The sequence below is a fragment of the Schistocerca serialis genome, chromosome 1, assembly GCF_023864345.2.
Source record: "Schistocerca serialis cubense isolate TAMUIC-IGC-003099 chromosome 1, iqSchSeri2.2, whole genome shotgun sequence".
Lineage (NCBI taxonomy): Eukaryota > Metazoa > Arthropoda > Insecta > Orthoptera > Acrididae > Schistocerca > Schistocerca serialis.
The window spans coordinates 350,034,068-350,054,163 of NC_064638.1; the positions used below are offsets into that span (position 1 = coordinate 350,034,068).

Sequence of the window (20,096 nt, forward strand, 5' to 3'; positions counted from 1 at the left end):
CCTCGCCGCTCACCGGCCGAAAGCAGACTGGGACTCGAACCCGGGATCTCCTGCTTACATGGCAGACGCTCTAACCATCTGAGCCACCGCGGGCGCAGAGGATAGTGCGTCTGCAGGGACTTATCCCTTGCACGCTCCCCGTGAGATCCATATTCCATTTTTACTATTGGAACGGTATCTGAAGTGAGTGATTGTTAGACGCAAAAATTAGTCTACTTTGCTTATTTTTATTCGCTTATGTCGTATGTTATTATATTGTTTGGAGAAAGTGAAACACCAAGGCCGAGACATGTGACCACAATGAAACGTAGTCTACGAATTAAGGGACATGACACGAATGATTGGATTTACAGACCTGAACAAGCAATGAAGTGTATCAACGCCTGCTTGCAGCTGGGGTGTCTATTTAATTATCATTTCATTCCTAGCAAAGCTGCATGGTCATCCACGGTAACTGTTCTTTCGGGAACAGATACTACCGTCATATTCTTCTTCTTCTGCTTTTACGGCCTCATTGGACCACTTCAGTCAATCATTTCTGGTCCTCTTCTTTGGTATTTTCCCCTTCCGAGTGGCCCAGTATCTCTTTATTCTTTCCGATGCTTTTCGTCGTTCCTCATCTGTAAATACCCTTTTCTTTGTATGTCGTTTGTCAATTTTTGGTTTAAATCTTATTTCTGTGTCCCTCAACTTCTTTAAATTTGGCGTTTTGTTCTGCAAATCATCCAGAGTTATTTCCAGTTCTTCCATATCCTCTCTTATTTCCTTAAGCCATCCTCCTTGTTGTTTCAAATTCCAGAGTTTCTCAATAATTTTCCTTGATAATCTGCTTTCTGGTGTCCTCAGAATGTGACCACAAAAAGAGATCCTTTTCTTTCGTATAGTATCGGTGATGGGCTCCAGTTCTCTGTATACCACTTCATTTGGAACTATCCGCCATTGCCCAGCTTTTTGATATTTCTTATTTATGCATGTTCTAGCAATTCTTCTCTCTACTTTTAAAATTTTGTCAATTCTGTTTTTCTGGGTGACTTTAAAAAGAGTTTCACTTCCGTATGTAACCTCTGGTTGAACCACCGTCTTGTAATGTTTTAATTTTGTTTTAATTGATAGACATTTTTTATTGTACGTAGACCATGTTAGTTTTTGAGCTTTTATCATTTTATTAGTTCTTGCTCGCCATGCAGGTTTCTCGTCCAATTTATGTGTTATAATTTCACCCAGGTATTTAAATTGTTTCACTATTTTAATTTCCCTATTGTTCACTGTGATGTGATCTATTACAAGTGGATCCGTTACCATTATTTCAGTCTTTTCAAATGATATCTGGAGTCCTAATTTTTGTGCTATATTTTGTAAGCTACCGTCATATATATAGTTTAAAAATATGGGTTCCCGGCCTTTGACCTTCTTGTGCGAACGCACACGCTATGCCCGAACTCGTACGGTACTTGGTAGATTAATCTGCCACGAGTAATGAGTATGATGGGCAAACATCTATTAGGTGCACTACGAATGTAGTGGTGTGGACATGTTGGGAATATGGATCTCACGGGGAGCGTGCAAAGGATAAGTCCCTGCAGACGCACTATCCTCTGTGCCCGCGGTGGCTCAGATGGATATAACGTCTGCCATGTAAGCAGGAGATCCCGGGTTCGAGTCCCGGTCGGGGCACACATTTTCAACATGTCCCCAATGAAGTGTATCAACGCCTACTTGCAGCTAGGGTGTCTATTTAATTATAATTTCATTCCTAGCAAAGCTGCATGGTCATCCATGGTAACTGTTCTTTCGGGAACAGATACTACCGTCATATATATAGTTAAAAAATATGGGTTCCCGGCCTTTGACCTTCTTGTGCGAACGCACGCGCTATGCCCGAACTCGTACGGGACATGGTAAATTAACCTGCCACGAGTAATGAGTATGATGGGCAAACATCTACACTCCTGGAAATGGAAAAAAGAACACATTGACACCGGTGTGTCAGACCCACCATACTTGCTCCGGACACTGCGAGAGGGCTGTACAAGCAATGATCACACGCATGGCACAGCGGACACACCAGGAACCGCAGTGTTGGCCGTCGAATGGCTCTAGCTGCGCAGCATTTGTGCACCGCCGCCGTCAGTGTCAGCCAGTTTGGCGTGGCATACGGAGCTCCATCGCAGTCTTTAACACTGGTAGCATGCCGCGACAGCGTGGACGTGAACCGTATGTGCAGTTGACGGACTTTGAGCGAGGGCGTATAGGGGGCATGCGGGAGGCCGGGTGGACGTACCGCCGAATTGCTCAACACGTGGGGCGTGAGGTCTCCACAGTACATCGATGTTGTCGCCAGTGGTCGGCGGAAGGTGCACGTGCCCGTCGACTTGGGACCGGACCGCAGCGACGCATGGATGCACGCCAAGACCGTAGGATCCTACGCAGTGCCGTAGGGGACCGCACCGCCACTTCCCAGCAAATTAGGGACACTGTTGCTCCTGGGGTATCGGCGAGGACCATTCGCAACCGTCTCCATGAAGCTGGGCTACGGTCCCGCACACGTTAGGCCGTCTTCCGCTCACGCCCCAACATCGTGCAGCCCGCCTCCAGTGGTGTCGCGACAGGCGTGAATGGAGGGACGAATGGAGACGTGTCGTCTTCAGCGATGAGAGTCGCTTCTGCCTTGGTGCCAATGATGGTCGTATGCGTGTTTGGCGCCGTGCAGGTGAGCGCCACAATCAGGACTGCATACGACCGAGGCACACAGGGCCAACACCCGGCATCATGGTGTGGGGAGCGATCTCCTACACTGGCCGTACACCACTGGTGATCGTCGAGGGGACACTGAATAGTGCACGGTACATCCAAACCGTCATCGAACCCATCGTTCTACCATTCCTAGACCGGCAAGGGAACTTGCTGTTCCAACAGGACAATGCACGTCCGCATGTATCCCGTGCCACCCAACGTGCTCTAGAAGGTGTAAGTCAACTACCCTGGCCAGCAAGATCTCCGGATCTGTCCCCCATTGAGCATGTTTGGGACTGGATGAAGCGTCGTCTCACGTGGTCTGCACGTCCAGCACGAACGCTGGTCCAACTGAGGCGCCAGGTGGAAATGGCATGGCAAGCCGTTCCACAGGACTACATCCAGCATCTCTACGATCGTCTCCATGGGAGAATAGCAGCCTGCATTGTTGCGAAAGGTGGATATACACTGTACTAGTGCCGACATTGTGCATGCTCTGTTGCCTGTGTCTATGTGCCTGTGGTTCTGTCAGTGTGATCATGTGATGTATCTGACCCCAGGAATGTGTCAATAAAGTTTCCCCTTCCTGGGACAATGAATTCACGGTGTTCTTATTTCAATTTCCAGGAGTGTATTAGGCGCACTACGAATGTAGTGTTGTGGACATGTTGGGAATATGGATCTCACGGGGAGCGTGCAAGGGATAAGTCCCTGCAGACGCGCTATCGTCTGTGCTCGCGGTGGCTCAGATGGATAGAGCGTCTGCCATGTAAGCAGGAGATCCCGGGTTCGAGTCCCGGTCGGGACACACATTTTCAACATGTCCCCAATGAAGTGTATCAACGCCTGCTTGCAGCTAGGGTGTCTATTTAATTATCATTTCATATGTAACATTTGTTTGAATACAAAAGTCTTTTAGTGTTAAAACCTGTGCTTCATGGTCTGAAAGTCCATTCCCCCTTTTACTAAGAGAATGCCCATCTAGTAGTGAAGAATTAAAAATATTGTTTATGGCTGTGCAACTTTCCCCTGCACCCAAGCTGGAAAAACAACAGTCTGCATCAGATAATATGAATTTGGATGACCAACCAACATCCTTTTTCTAGCACCATCATCTACAAATTGTACACTATGTTGTAACATCCCCACAAAAATATAAAAATGAAAATGAACCAAGTGTAACCTCCCCGCAGATATAATAATTAAATGAATTTTAAATATGGTAACCTCTGAACAAAATTGCCTCCCATTTATAATCTCTGTGCAGAAATGCATTCACATTTGATGTACCCACAAAATTCTTTTCTCATTTAATGTTAACTTCGGAACAGAAAAACCCCTAAACCCAAAAATAATAAAAAAAATTCAGTAACCTGGTAAATTTTATGACGACAGCAGCGCTGCGCCACGGCCCTGCACTCTGAATAAAAAAAGCAAAAATTCTTACCTCAATACAAACTGCGAATATATCTGCTCTTACCTAAAAAAATTTCGGCACAGCTCCGTGCAATGCTGGTCTATGCTTTGTGACTCGTGAAAGGAATTAATTATTCATTGGATAATGTCTTTAAATTGAAATGAATGCTTTTTTTTAAAAAAAATTACTTTATATTATGAAAATTATTATTGGGGGATTTTTTGAAAGAAATTGGATGACAGTTAACATACATTACTAGATATGCGCAAGGCTGCTTCTTTACCTTCTACAATAATACTCATCCTCCAGAGTCCCGACCAGAGCAGACTGCAGACAAGCGCAGACACGCGAAGACTACTGCCGACTACTGAAGACTCACGCAGACAACTGTCAACTAATGCCGACTAGCGACAATCAACAACTAACTACCTACTGCTCTCTGGTCAGAGACTCTCCTAAGTCTTGCCTGTTGCAGGCAGCGCATACATCGCATACCTCTTACATAACCCTCCACTGGGGGGGCAAAAATTTGGCAGCGATGGTGAGTCAATTGGACTTGCCATGAGCAACAAATTTTTCTTACTTAACTAAGTTTACAATCACTGAATATATACATATATATAAGTGCAGAACATGAAATAAAATATCGTGCACATGCACTGAGTACAGAACATATCAAGCAATGACAAAAATGTATACACAATGAGTACAAAACATATTAACAAATGACAAAAGTGCACACGCACAGTAGTTCAGAACATATCAGCAAATCACAAAATGTATACGTAATGGGTACAAATCATATTAACAAAAGACAAAAGTGTACACGCACTGTAGTACAGAACATATCAGGAAATCACAAAATGTATAGGCAATGAGTACAAATCATATTAACAAATGATATAAAGTGCACACGTACTGTAGCTCAGAACATATCAGCAAATCACAAAATGTATATGCAATGAATACAAATCATATTAACAAACGATATAAAGTGCACACGCACTAGTTTTTTTTTACTATTTTACAAGAACTTGGATAGGAAAGGGAAGGATTGCATTATGGTTGTAGCACATTAGGTTGCACGCAGCTGCACTGAAAGTCCATATCTTTCTACAGAAGCACAACACCAAGTGAGACAATCTGAAGTTCTTTTCCCTGAAGTATTAATCAGTGTAGCCAAGACACTGAAATGTCGTAGTAATATTCCATGTTATCATTTTCGTAGTACATTAGGTACACCAAACAGTGGGACCATAATAATATCTCCATCGCTCAAGGTGGTGGACAGCATGTCGTGTCAACACCACGTTCTTGTAAGGTACACCAACGTAGAATTAGTGCAAAAACCAAATATAGTGCTCCATGAGCATGAGGATAGACAGGACAAACGGATATTGCAGTAATTTCTGGTAATTAGGTCAGAAGGTGAAGGACATTAAGTCACATGCTAGTCTTCACTGAGAATTACACTAGTCTAACAACTAATTTGAGTAATTCGTGGCACTCATAGCCCAGTTATTGAACATTTCTGTACCATGTATGAAGTATTACAGAATAATGTTCATAAGTCAATTGTTTACAGAGAACATTGGCACTCATTGACCAGTACAAACCATCAGAAGTCATCATTCAAAACAAGAGGTAATTAGTGTAGCATCAAGCTACTGGTATTCATATATATAGCATGAAAGTGACATAATACAAATTTAAAATATAAGAAACAGTGGCATTAATTGGCCAGCAAGTATTGAATATTACAAGACATTTTTCATCATTCAAGTGACATATGACATATTTAAAAATAATTATTGGCACCCATTGGCCAGTTACAAAACATCAGAAGTCATCAGTCAAAACAGGAGTTAAAGAGTGTAGAACATGCATGCATTATTACAAAATATCATTCACTATTACTCAGAATCATCATTTAAGTGACATAAGACATAATTAAAAATGTAACACTCTGTAACTATTACTCAAAGTCTGTGATTAGAAAACATCATTCAGTATTACTCATAACTCTTTTAAACTGGTGGTATTATTTGGGACTGGTAATACATTTTTTTGTGCTAGCAATGCATTGCGTTGGGATCGATAATTAATTGCTGGGGCTTAACAATACTTGCTTTTGACTTATTGCCGCAAAGGAAGATGGGTAATGTCTTTCGTCATGAGTCAGCTGCAGCAAGGTTATGAAACAAATAGAGTATATGTGATCACATTCATGAATGACACAGGTTTAATGACCAACTGCCTATAGCACATTAATTTCATGAATAATTTCTCCTGCAAAAAATACAAAATGGATTAGTAAGCTGAAAGGAGAAACGCATATTAAGCTGAAAAGTAGTGAACTTCGAATTAACAGGTAATGAAATGTGTATTAAATGTATATGTTCTCTAGCTGTCCTTTCCAAAACCTTCAGTCATCATACCATGCGACATAAGACATACTGTCAAAACGAACTGCAACAAATACTTAAATAACTACATATCATTTCTTCACTAACAGTAAATATATAAACTTCATCTGCAAAGAAAAACTTCATTATCATTACTAACATCATCTGCAAAGAAAAACTTCATTATCCATATCACCGTAACTCCATTATTATCATCACCTGTAAAGAAAAACTCCCAAATTAGCATATTCTTCATCACTACTCATCATCATTCATTATCATCTGCAAAAAAGTCACTTCATTATTCATTATACAACTAATCATAGTATAGAGTTCCTTATTTCTAGCATATTTCATCACTAAAACTAAGATGTGTAGTTCTGTCTGACAGACTGCATCAATCGCCTCGTATTCTGAAAGAAAAAATTAGTTAAGACTGCTATCATACGATGTGTATAGTATATTCTTGTTAATGCTTGTTAATTCTGATCCATTTACTCTTCGTGACGAGGTATTGCATTTTCTTTCGTTCATTGCGAAGGTGAAATTCCCATAATTTATTTCTTTTACACGTTATTTCTTTCTGAAAATGATAAACATTGATTAATGTCTTGCATTTAAACCATATACCCATTAAATAAAAACTGGTTTCTAGTGATATAATTGAGCATACAGCATAGCATGACAAAAAAAAACCATATAAAATAATCACGATGTTGAGATATCATAAGGCAAAATGTCAAAATCAACTGGTGTTTGTTACATCTTAAATATTTCATAGTGCATACAAACAAAACAGTAAAACAATCATACATACATGAAGAATGGAAAATGTGCATAGTCTGATGTGTAACGACCTGCTAAACTTACCTTGCCGGGCACTTGCCAAGAAAAAATACGATAATCATCAGTAAGTGTTCATGTGAATATAATTGCATAAATGGTCATAAAAAAATCAGGAAATGGCATTACAGTGTGATAAATCATTAAGTATGTTCATTCAATAAAGGGTTTGATGTTGGAGACATGGTGATGCCCTTTGGTTTTTCTGGTTCTCAGAGTTTCGACGTGTACTACATTGGGGTGAGGAATGCTGCGAATTCGATATGGACCTGCATATAGAAGCTCAAATTTACTACATCTACCTTTTCCTCTATTAGATAAATAATGTGTGCGTACTAATATCTCCTGTCCAATGTGAAAGTCACGGCATGTACAAACCTGTTTTTGCTGTCTTCTCCGGCGCTCTGCGGCACGTTTGATGTTGTTCAGCGCAATGTCAATTATTTCATGGTGTCGTAGTCGACCAGATGTAAGAAAGGTTACTAATTCTTTAATTTTGTTAGGTGGTTCAATATTTTTCAGTACAACAGACGGAGATAGCATCGTAGATTCATTTGGTATGGAATTAATTACATCCTGGAATGAGAGTATGTGTGTGTCCCAATCAATATGTTTTTTTATGGCAGTATATTCTACACAGTTTACCAATTTCTTTCATTAATCGTTCACAAGGGTTCGAAGAAGCATGGTACCTGGATAGATAGATCGGAGAAATGTTTCTAGCTCGTAACATACGTGTCCATATACCAGATCGAAAATGTGGTCCATTGTCGGAAATTACTTTCAACACATACCCTACATGAAATAGAAAATGTTTTACAAATGATTTCGAAACAGTTTTAGCAGTAGCTTTGCGTAACGGAGTTAAGGTAACAAATTTTGAAGTGAGTTCAACAGCGACAAAGATGTAGCAAAAACCTCTATTAGTTCTGGGAATCGGACCAAAAATGTCTACAGCGGCCATGTGTCGCAATTTAACAGGTACAATGGGATGTAATGGAGGAATATGTGAAGTCGTATCTGACTTAGCTTTCTGGCAGATTTTACATGACGCTAAAACTCGTCGAATACGTTTCTCCATGTTGGTAAAATAACAGTTGTGTCTCCGTAATGTGCGTAACTTAAATGAGTATACCAGATTAATTTGTTAACAAGTTCGTCAGGAATGCATAATAACCAATTGTTGCTGCCAGGGTGAGAGCGGTGAAACAGAATGTTATTGCGTACAGTGTAATGGTTTCTAATGGTAACATTATTCCTATCTTGCCAAAGGCGTTTATTTTCTTTCCACACGTTGTCTTTACTCTGCTCTTGTGCTATGTCTTGTATTGACGACGAAATGGAATTTTCAACTGCATCTTGTTGAATGTACATGACGCTGAAATTTGCTATGCAGAAGTTGGTTGCGATGTCTTGTTGATTGTTGCTGAGAGAACGGGATAGTGCGTCTGCTACAATATTTTGTGTACCGGGAATGTGAACAATTGTAAAATTAAATTCCTGCAAATAAAGTTTCCATCTGCTTAATCTGTCGTGTGTAAATTTAGCGGAAAGTAAAAACTGTATCGCTCTATGATCTGTGTAAACGGTCGTATGTCTTCCATAAAGAAAATGCCTAAATCTCGTAAATGCCCATACAACACATAGTGTTTCAAGTTCTGTAACAGAATAATTGCGTTCAGCAGGTGACAGAATGCAACTCGCAAAGGTTATGTTTTTAATTACTGTAGTGCCATCTTCTTCAATTTCCTGAAAAATGTGTACGCCTAAAGCGGTGTTAGAACTGTCGGTGGCAATGGAAAAATTTCTAGTAAGATCTGGATGTGATAAAAGTGGTGCATTCAACAAAGCTTCTTTCAGATTCACAAATTCAGAATGTGCTTGGCTATCCCAGGACCAAATAATGTTTTTACCTGTCAATTGACATAATCTAGGGGTGTCTAAAGCAGAGTAATGAATAAATTTACGAAAAAAGTTAATTAAACCCAAAAAGCTGCGTAGTTGTTTCTTCGTCGTAGGAACAGTAATGCCACGTAAAGCTTGAAGTTTTTCCGGGTCAGGCGCAATGCCTTCTGCTGAAATTACATGTCCAAGAAATTTTATAGAAGTTTTGCCAAAGTGCGATTTACTGAGATTAGCTGTGAGTCCTTGTGCACGAAAAGTTCGTAACAGTTGTTCAAGAATCAGATTGTGTTCAGACCAGTTAGCTTCTGCAATAGGAATGTCGTCTACATACGTTGTGATTCTGTCCTTAAGTTCTGTCGGAAGTATTGTATTCAAACCGCGAATAAATGCTGCTGAAGAAATAGTTAAACCGAACGGTAATTTAAAAAATTGATAACAGTCACCAAAACAGAGAAAAGCCGTGTACTTTCTGCAGTCCGGATGGAGTTGAATTTGCCAAAATCCCGATTTCAAATCTAATGTGGAATAAATAGCAGTACCATGAAAATTCTGTAGAAGTTCTTCTAATGTTTGAGAGCGATCCGTTTCATTAATAATAATGTCACTGATGTGCCGCGAATCAACTACAAGGCGAAGTGAACCATCCGTTTTCTTAACAATATGGAGCGGGTTTATGTACGGACTAACTACCGGTTCAATAATTCCGTGGTCAAGCATAGCTTGCAATTCTTTGTCGTGCTGTTTAACTTGAAATTCATACATAAAACCGTACATAGTACCAGGAACGTTGTCAAAAACTGGAGCTTGCTGTATAAGAATTTTCCGTAGTTGCGTGCGTTCGTCGTCTGTATTTGCACTGCTCTGTTTAGCTTTATCAGAAATCAGCTGTATAACGTCATAGTCGGCTTCGTCTGGAGTATTATAGTTGTGTACCTACGTATCTGTGAACAATGTGGAATGACAGTCTGTGTTATGTAATGCGGAAATGACCTCTGTACGATTAATTGTTTGTTCTTCTGCAGATAAAGAGTGCTGAAATTCTAAAGCCAGTTGTACATTTTCATCCTTTAACATTAAATAGGAGTTTTCAAAGTCAATAATTGCGTCGTGTTGTACCACAAAATTCGTACCTGAAATAACGTCTGTCGTCAATAAGGGAACAATCTAAAAATTTGAGTGAAATGTATGACCTGCAATACAAAATGATAACTGTGTCTGTAATTTTACATCTACTTCTTTACCAGATACTCCACCTTTTACTTTAGTTTTGCCTAATGGTAACGTAGGATAGGTATTTTCTTTGTTACATTCGTTGAAAGTTTCCTCATTTATGACTGGCATAGGTGATCCAGAATCGATTACTGCTGAAAATTTCGATGATCCAATTTTTACTTCGATGACAGGGTGTGAAATGGTTTTTTGGGTAACTGGTCTTTCCTGCAAAAGAGTGTCTCTGATGTCGTCAAAAGTACACTCCTGGAAATGGAAAAAAGAACACATTGACACCGGTGTGTCAGACCCACCATACTTGCTCCGGACACTGCGAGAGGGCTGTACAAGCAATGATCACACGCACGGCACAGCGTACACACCAGGAACCGCGGTGTTGGCCGTCGAATGGCGCTAGCTGCGCAGCATTTGTGCACCGCCGCCGTCAGTGTCAGCCAGTTTGCCGTGGCATACGGAGCTCCATCGCAGTCTTTAACACTGGTAGCATGCCGTGACAGCGTGGACGTGAACCGTACGTGCAGTTGACGGACTTTGAGCGAGGGCGTACAGTGGGCATGCGGGAGGCCGGGTGGACGTACCGCCGAATTGCTCAACACGTGGGGCGTGAGGTCTCCACAGTACATCGATGTTGTCGCCAGTGGTCGGCGGAAGGTGCACGTGCCCGTCGACTTGGGACCGGACCGCAGCGACGCACGGATGCACGCCAAGACCGTAGGATCCTACGCAGTGCCGTAGGGGACCGCACCGCCACTTCCCAGCAAATTAGGGACACTGTTGCTCCTGGGGTATCGGCGAGGACCAATCGCAACCGTCTCCATGAAGCTGGGCTACGGTCCCGCACACCGTTAGGCCGTCTTCCGCTCACGCCCCAACATCATGCAGCCCGCCTCCAGTGGTGTCGCGACAGGCGTGAATGGAGGGACGAATGGAGACGTGTCGTCTTCAGCGATGAGAGTCGCTTCTGCCTTGCTGCCAATGATGGTCGTATGCGTGTTTGGCGCCGTGCAGGTGAGCGCCACAATCAGGACTGCATACGACCGAAGTACACAGGGCCAACACCCGGCATCATGGTGTGGGGAGCGATCTCCTACACTGGCCGTACACCACTGGTGATCGTCGAGGGGACACTGAATAGTGCACGGTACATCCAAACCGTCATCGAACCCATCGTTCTACCATTCCTAGACCGGCAAGGGAACTTGCTGTTCCAACAGGACAATGCACGTCCGCATGTATCCCGTGCCACCCAACGTGCTCTAGAAGGTGTAAGTCAACTACCCTGGCCAGCAAGATCTCCGGATCTGTCCCCCATTGAGCATGTTTGGGACTGGATGAAGCGTCGTCTCACGCGATCTGCACGTCCAGCACGAACGCTGGTCCAACTGAGGCGCCAGGTGGAAATGGCATGGCAAGCCGTTCCACAGGACTACATCCAGCATCTCTACGATCGTCTCCATGGGAGAATAGCAGCCTGCATTGCTGCGAAAGGTGGATATACACAGTACTAGTGCCGACATTGTGCATGCTCTGTTGCCTGTGTCTATGTGCCTGTGGTTCTGTCAGTGTGATCATGTGATGTATCTGACCCCAGGAATGTGTCAATAAAGTTTCCCCTTCCTGGGACAATGAATTCACAGTGTTCTTATTTCAATTTCCGGGAGTGTAATAACATTTTCGTGAACCAGATTCTGCGTGTCAAAAGTATTGCTTGCGTTACTGGAAGATGCAACCTGTACTGAATTTAGTCAAATTCTATCTGACGTGCTATTATTTTCGGGAGGATGCTGTGGCATTTCCACTATTTGAACTGTTCTGTTATTTCGTCCTGACATATTACGTTCGGGATGATATCTACTGTCTGGTTCATTCATGATAATATGTTGTTGCGGATGATTTTGCTGTTGGTAAGACCGACTGTTATTAAACGTACGCTGACAATTGTGTTCATTACTTTTGCGTCTGCCATGATAGTCATTTCTATACGGTGCATTGCGATAGGAACTGAAATAGTGTGTTTTCTGTGCGTACTGATTACCTTGGTTGCTGTACGTCACTATTTGTTGGAGCTGACGCCATACGCGTAGGCGCGAAACATTAAAGCTTGGTTGACCTTGTACATTACATTGTTGCTTAGGTATGCTAACCGGTTGGCTTTCATGCTGTTGCTGTAAAAAACCTCTATTGTTACCAAAATGCGTTCGCTGTTGCTGATAATCTTGTCGATACTGATAATTAAAATTTTTTCTGTTATTAAAGTTCTGGTGGTTGTCGTTTCTGAAGCGTCTATTACCTTTGCTATTGAAATTGCGTGGCTGATCGTAATTGCTGTATGTTTGTTGACCTTGGTTATTATATGAAAAATTTTTGTTTATAAAGGAATAATCCGATTGCTGCTCTTCGAAAAGCTGTAACAGGTCTCTGAATGCCGAAATATTTTCTTTTTGTTGACCCGTTAAAAGTGACACTCTTAATGATCGTGGTAATTTAGAAATACATAATTGAATAAGTGCAGATTCACTGTATGGTTCACTTAAGTACTGGTTTTGTTGGACCATGTGTTCAAAAAATTGCGTGACAGTGGAAAAATTTGAGTTCTCATAATTCGGTAAACTAATTAATTGACCCTTGATTCCACGCTGTGTCGTCTTCGACCAATACGCTGACAGAAAAGCATTCTGAAATTCTTCTCCCGAGTAGCATTGTCTCGCGATTGGTCTCATACGAGTTGCCGGTTCACCTTCCAAAAAACTGCAAATAAATTCAAGTTTATGTGTCACGGGCCAAGTCGGTGGAAAGGCAAAGCTAAATTGTTGTATCCAATCCAAGGGGTGAATCTGTGTTCTGTCATTTTTAAATACTTTAAATTTTCTCACTGATAGAGAATGTTTGTAATCAAAATTATCGTCTCTGTATGTCTGAACAGGTTCAGGATTGTATGAGAATCTATTTGTCTGTGACTGTTCGGAATCTAACTCACGTACTCTCTGTAAATTACCCAAATTATACTGGCTGTGTGAGTGTAAGAAATGTTCGGAATGTGGAGTATGCTGTGACGTGTTAGTGACTGAAACATTTTTCATCTCTGTCACTTCTTGCTGTAAAGCTGACAATTTTCTACGTAATGTGTTATTGGACGAATCTATTTCATTGATCGTCTGCTGTATATTTTGGAATTCAGGTGTTTGATTAAACGAAATCTGTGAAGTATCTTCTGATTTGGTGTCATTATTACTTCCGATAACATCAATACGACTGGTCAATTCATCATATTTTTCAGTCAGTGTTTTTACCTGATCATCGTTTTTAGTGTCACAAGCATTAATTTGTTTTGGTATTTTACGTGTGGTTTCGATCAATTTTTTAATGTCTGCTTTGATGGCATCGGGATCCTGTATTAGTTCTAATTGTTCGAGTCTGTCGGTCACTGTCTGAAAGTCTAGTGTGTGTGAATCTGTTTTTGATTTAAGATCGGAAATTTCATCACACAATTCGGTGTTCAACTGTTTGATAGTATTAATTTCGTCTGATACTGTAGCAATATTGTTGTCTACGTATGTTTTTGCTTTCGTAAACAATTTACGTTTATCTTCCTGTCTCTGTGCGGTAATTGTTTCCATGACTTGTCTCTCTACTTTATTCTGTTCCTGTATAAATTTACGGTAACGCGTTTCACTGTTTCGTAAATGGTGATTAAAACGTTCGTCAATTTCACTGTTCTGTTGGTCAAATTTCGCGTCTACTTTTGCATCCGGTGTGCGTGAAAGTTATGCTGACATTAATTTAACCTCGTCGCGTAACTGTGTTGCGTTCTCAGAGCACTGTTTTCCGACTGCACTAATTTTGTCTCTAAGTAATTTAGTTGTATCTGCATGTCTATTATTTAATTCTTGTGCCACAGATCTAATTTCTTCACTACTGTTTCTAGCACAAGCCTTAATTTCCTCACGTAATTGTTCCTTAGTATCATGACATTGCGCGGCAACGGCTGTAATCTGTTCACTAAGCTGTCTGGAATTGTTGTCTAGTTTTTCATTAAGGTTGTCTTGTTTTTCATTAAGTTGTTTGTGATTGCTGTCTTGTTTTTCATTAATTTCATTAATTTGTTGTTTGAGATTCTCGTTAAGTTGTTTCATTAATTCTATGACTCGATCCATGCCAAAATTAGCTACTGTATTCTCTGTGCTGTGTGAGGGTGTATTTGCTTTTGTCGCGTTTTGTGTAACCAGTTGGTCATTCTCTGATTCTTGAAAAGCTTCGCCACTTGGATGTGCACTGTTAGTCACTACCTCGGAATCAAATAAATCTGTCGTAATTTGAGTACACTGTTCATTTTCGTTAGAAAAATTCATCTGTTCACAATTCAAATTTTGCAAATCGGGCGTGTCGAACTGGGCACCGTACATTGTAACAGGACGTCCCGCGTCATCAATTGTCGTTAAATTGACAGAGGACACAATTGAATTTGTTTGCTCATCATTAGCATTAAAATCATTACTAGTCATCAGTACGCACTGATTGTGTGTAAATGGAGAACTATTATTAAGACACTGAGTGTCGCAAGTATTATCGGTCAAATTATTAGAGTCGGCTATTTCACTCATTACACATCGCGATGTACTGTTAACAGTTCTTCGCGGCATTTTTCACAAATCAAAATTAAGCACAAATGAAACAAGGACAATGCAAAAATGCAACAAACACAATTACAACAAAGAGGAACAAACTGCCGATGATCTGTGAAAGAAAGAGTGACAAATTAGTAAATGCGTTGCGCCAGATGCAAACTACATTTAAATGAATAAGAGCAGATATATGACTACTTATCAGAAGATTCACAAAGAAATACGATCCTGACCGGATGTCGCCAAGTGTAACATCCCCACAAAAATATAAAAATGAAAATGAACCAAGTGTAACCTCCCCGCAGAAATAATAATTAAATGAATTTTAAATATTGTAACCTCTGAACAAAATTGGCTCCCATTTATAATCTCTGTACAGAAATGCATTCACATTTAATGTAACCACAGAATTCTTTTCTCATTTAATGTTAAGTTCGAAACAGAAAAACCCCTAAACCCAAAAATAATAAAAAAAATTCAGTAACCTTGTAAATTTTATGACGACAGCAGCGCTGCGCCACGGCCCTGCACTCTGAATAAAAAAAGCAAAAATTCTTACCTCAATAAAAACTGCGAATATATCTGCTCTTACCTAAAAAATTTTCGGTTCAGCTCTGTGCACTGCTGGCCTATGCTTTGTGACTCGTGAAAGGAATTAATTATTCATTGGATAAAATCTTTAAATTGAAATGAATGCTTCTTTTTTAAAAAATTACTTTATATTAAGAAAATTATTATTGGGGCATTTTTTGAAAGAAATTGGATGACAGTTAACATACGTTACTAGATATGCGCAAGGCTGCTTCTTTACCTTCTACAATAATACTCATCCTCCAGAGTCCCGACCAGAGCAGACTGCAGGCAAGCGCAGACACGCGAAGACTACTGCCGACTACTGAAGACTCACGCAGACTACTGCCGACTAATGCCGACTAGCGACAAGCAACAACTAACTACATACTGCTCTCTGGTCAGAGACTCTCCTAAGTCTTGCCTGTTGCAGGCAGCGCATACATCGCATACCTCTTACAATGTGATCAAAAGCATCCGGACACCCCTAAAACCATACCTTTTTCATATTAGGTGCATTGCGCTGCCACCTACTCTACAGGTATTCAACGATCTAAGTCATTAGAAATTGAGAGCGAGCAGAATGGGGCGCTCCGCGGTAAATGCCAAACGACGCATCGCTTGGTGTAAGAAGAGCAAACATTGGACGATTAAATAGTGGGAAAACGTGTGGAGTTACTAATCATGGTAGACAATGTGGCGATCCGATGGCAGGGTGAGGGTATGGCGAATGCCCGGTGAACGTCATCTGCCAGCGTGTGGTCGTGTTTTTCATGGAGGGGGCTTGCACACCTTGTTGTTTTGCGTGGCACTATCGCAGCACAGGCCTACATTGATGTTTTAAGCACCTTCTTGCTTCCCACTGTTGAAGAACAATTCGGGGATGGCGATTGCATCGTTCAACACGATCAACCACCTGTTCATAATTCACGGCCTATGGCGAAGTGGTTATATGACAATAACATCCCTGCAATAGACTGGCCTGCACAGAGTCCTGACCTGAATTATATAGAACGCCTTTGGGATGTTTTGGAAGGCCGACCTCGTGGTAGGCCTCGCGGTCCGACACCTATACCTATACTCATTGCAGCACTCCGTGAAGAATGGGCTGCCATTCCTCAAGAAACCTTCCAGCACCTGATTGAACGTATTCCTGCGAGAGTGGTAGCTGTCATCAAGGCTAAGGGTGAGCCAACACCATATCGAATTCCAGCATTACCGATGGAGGGCGCCACGAACTTGTAAGTCATTTTCAGCCAGGTGTCCGGATACTTTTATCACGTAGCGTATAGTGAAGTCACCACAAATAACTAATTTCTTGTACTTCCCGTAAAGTGAATCAAGAAACCTCTCTAGCTTGAGCAGAAATGCTCTGAAGTCAGAGTTAGGGGACCCATAAACGACAACAATTAGAAATTCTGTTTCACTAACTACCCCTGCACAGCATTCAAATATCTGTTCAGTGCAGTGCCGTGATACGTCTATGGACTCAAATGGATTAGTGTTTTTTACGTGCTGGGTCACTCCCCCACCCCTCAAGGAACCTCCTGAAAAACAGCCAGCTAATCTATATCCTGGTAAGGGAAGCCTTTGTATTGTCAAATTATTAAAGTGGTGGTCCGCTATAATAATAACTTCAGAGTCAACATCTACACACATCAAAAACATTTTTGCATCACCTCGGTTCCCAGAGTCCCGGAACCTGTAGAAAAAATTGGAACAGAGATCAACATAAATATCATTTCCACCCTTTTAATTGCTCAAGAAAACCACACGTTGCTTGTTGTATCACCGTACAGTGAGACCTCCAGAGGTGGTGGTCCAGATTGCTGTACATACCGGTACCTCTAAGATCCAGTAGCACGTCCTCTTGCATTGATGCATGCCTGTGGCACACCATCCACAAGTACATCAAAGCACTGTTGGTCCAGATTTTCAGACTCGTCAACCGCCATTTGGCGTGGATCCCTCAGAGTGGTTAGTGGGTCACGTCGTCCATAAACAGCCCTTTTCAATCTATCCCAGGCATGTTCGATAATATTAATGTCTGGAAAACACGCTGGCCAATCTAGTCGAGCGATGTCGTTATCCTGAAGGAAGTCGTTCACAAGATATGCACGATGGGGCGAGAGTTATCGTCGATAAAGACGAATGCTTCTCCAGTATGCTGCCGATATGGTTGCACTATCGATCGGAGGCTGGCATTCACGTATCGTATAGCCATAACAGCGCCTTCCATGACCACCAGCGACGTACATTGGCCCCACATAATGCCACCTCAAAACAGCAGGGAACCTCCACCTTGCTGCACTCGCTGGACAGTGTGTCTAAGCCATTCAGCCTGACGGGGTTGCCTTCAGACACGTCTCCGACTGGTTGAAGACATATGTGACACTCATCGGTGAAGAGAACGTGACGCCTACCGTGAGCGGTCCATTCGGGCATGTTGTTGGTCCCATCTTTACCACTCTGCGTGATGTCGTGGTTGCAAATATGGACCTCACCATGGACGTCGGGAGTGAAGTTGCGCATCGTGCAGCCTTTTGCGCACAGTTTGAGTCGTAACACGACATCCTGCGGCTGCACAATATTCAATAGGGTGGTACTGCTGTCAGGGTTCCTCCGAGTCATAATCCGTAGATAGCGGTCATTCACTGCAGTAGTAGACCTTGGGCGGCCTGAGCGAGGCATGTCATCGACAGATCCTGTCTCTCTGTATCTCCTTCATGTTCGAACAACATCGCTTTGGTTCACTTCGAGACGCCTGACACTTCCCTTGTTGAGAGCCCTTCGTGATGGAACCCCAGTATTGATCGTCAAGGATGGTTGAACTACGGACAACACAAGCCTCTTACCTTCTTCCTGGTGGAATAACTGGAACTGATCGGCTGTCGCATCCCTTCCGTCCGATAGGCGCTGCTCAAGCATGATTGTTTACGTCTTTGGCCAGGTTTTGTGACATCTCTAAACAGTGAAAGGGACTTTGTGATATAATATCCACAGTCAACGTCTATCTTTATTAGTTCAGGGAACTGAGGTGATGCAAAACTTTTTTATGTGTATTTAAGCAGTTTACTAACTTTATCTCTAATTTCTCTTATAATTTGAAGAAATATGCTAATTCGTGTTTTGCTTGCAAACATGACGTCCTCTGAAGGTGAGCGCTTTGTTAGACAGACTTCCGTTACGCAGATATACTTATCAGCTGACTTCAATCTAAAAAAGGTGCAGCTGTAACACCAATTACTACACGAATTTTTCGATGAGTGGTCCCACCATCATTCAATACACTGTCACCTATAAGCTTTGCCAGCCTACTGATGTGTAGGCCATGCCTAGTGAAACCCGATCTACTGATAGACTCAACTGGCACCACTGAAATGTGACCCATGCCCTAAGCCATCAGTGTTCTCTCCAGCCCCATACTAACTCGCCCAACAGCTGCATTAAGATGATGGTCATAACGCTGAAACAGTATCACTAAACGCACATTAGTTCCATCAGTTTGAGAAGCTATCTTTACCAGGTCACCACCTACATCATATTCCCCATCTCTGTCAAGACTCTTCCCTGCTCCACCCACTATCACTAACTGATCCTCCTTCGTAAAATTCCTGCATAGCTCCCCTTTGCTGTCAGTCACTTGAGCCAGCCCTGCACTATGCTTCACAATGCTGGTGACCTGGTACTCACACCCCAACATTCCAGCAACTGCTATCCCACACCTCTACTGTGCGAACTACCTAGCAGCAGAACCATCTTCTTTCTGTTAGACTTTGCAACTGACCTAGGTCTCCTAACTGATGAAGACTGCTGCATGTTCCCTACACTTACAGCTTCAAGAGGCTCCTCTCCACTCACCTCTGACAGCTGATCAAATCTATTGCATTTACGCAAAATATAACTGTCTGAATACCTCCTTCTATTAGCTGTCTTCTTGATCTGTGGGTAGAGAAGGACCTGAATGAACAAACTGCCGACCGACCGTATCCCAGACATATTCGATGGGCAGGCTAGAAGAGCAGCGTTACTCGTCGTTCTTCGAAGAAGGCTTGCACATACCGCGCCACATGTGGCCACACATTGTCCTGCTGATATATGGCATATGTATTGGCCTACAGAATGGGCAGTGCCTCGGCCTGTAAAACCTTCCATACGTAGCGATAGCTTTTAGTAGTAGAACAAGCCGTGTTCTAGCACACTTTTGATATCACATTAATTATTCAAATTAATTAAATTGCTCAATTAATTTCCTCCACCTCCTCTTGACATCATGGGTTCTCCTGAACTGGCTTATGTCCTTTTTCCCACCGCTCCTCTGGGAAATGCCCCTTTAATCTCACCCACTCCCGTGGCCCTGGAAGTGGTGGG

General features: G+C 42.0%; 1 non-coding gene across 1 annotated transcript; it reads left to right on the top strand.

Moving 5' to 3' along the window:
- Window positions 1–3,460: 3,460 nt before the first annotated feature.
- Window positions 3,461–3,541, top strand: Trnat-ugu (transfer RNA threonine (anticodon UGU)). The gene has a single exon. It is a non-coding gene; the product is annotated as a tRNA-Thr (tRNA).
- The last annotated feature ends 16,555 nt before the right edge of the window (window positions 3,542–20,096 follow it).